Here is a 1,204-nt window from a genome sequence, read left to right as displayed (position 1 = left end):
CGACTCATTAGTGGCAGTACATCTGAAGGAAACGCCATATTAGACCAATGAACCAGGTCACCTGCCATATTTCCCGATGCGATACTGCCAGACCTCCTATCACAGACAGTGACCACAACTCCTATTCTTTACCCTGGCATTGAATGAGGATAGGAAGAGACTGTATTATAAATCAGTTGATTGGTGGGAGAGCGAATTATGATGCTATTAGTCAGGAAGTTGGAAACGTAAATTGGGAAGAGATGTACACAGGGTAATGCACAACTGAACTGTGGAATTTTTTTTTAAGGAAGAGCTAGCATGTTCTCCTGGATAGGTTTGTCCCATTGAGACAGGGTCGGCGATGGTAGAGAAAAGGAGTCATGGTTATAAGAAATAGTCCAGAGAAAGGAAGAAGCAGACTTAAGATTTAGGAAGCAGTGATCAGAGAGGTTTCAAATGAACTACAAGTTAACCAGGCAGGAGCTTAGAAACCCAAAGGCCATTTACACCTATGTGAAGATCAGACGGATCACTGCATAGGACCGATCAGGAATAACAGAGGAAATATGCGCCTGAGGTCGGCCCAGATAGAGAAGGTCCTAAATGTATATTTTCTTTCAGTGTTCACAACTGAGAGGGTATTTTTCAAATGTGAGCATGATGTAGAAGAGGCTGATATGCTTGAACATATCGATGTTTAGAAAAAGGATGAGCTGAAATTTTCGAGAAAATTAGGTTACATAAATTCCTATTACTGGAGGGGATGTATCCCGGTTTTCTACAGGAAGGGACGGAAGATACTGCTGGGCCTTCGGTAATGACCTTTCTGTGTCATCTGGCTATTGCAATAGTATCAGAGGATTGGACGTTGCCAGCTGTTATTCGTTTGACCAAGGAAAGAAACAGGGAAAACGCTGGGAATTACAGACCAGTAGGCCCAACGTACGTGCGGTCAAACTATTGGAGGATATATATCGACAGTATCTCTGGACAGTTGAAGAACGACAGTCTGATCATGGCTGTGAGAGGGTCAGGGCATGTCTCAGGAACGGAAACAAATTGTTAATAATTAGACAAAGCACACTGATGAAGATTTTAGGAAAACTTTCTCACCTTTGGGCGGCAGACAAACGTGGCTACTGTAGCTAGAACTAGCTTACCCACAGAGAAATAGAGTGTGGTAACAGGTGGAGGGTATTTCGCTTGGAGGTCGGTGACCAGT

This window comes from Hemitrygon akajei, unplaced genomic scaffold, assembly GCF_048418815.1.
Source record: "Hemitrygon akajei unplaced genomic scaffold, sHemAka1.3 Scf000109, whole genome shotgun sequence".
NCBI lineage: Eukaryota > Metazoa > Chordata > Chondrichthyes > Myliobatiformes > Dasyatidae > Hemitrygon > Hemitrygon akajei.
This window is presented reverse-complemented; position numbering follows the sequence as displayed.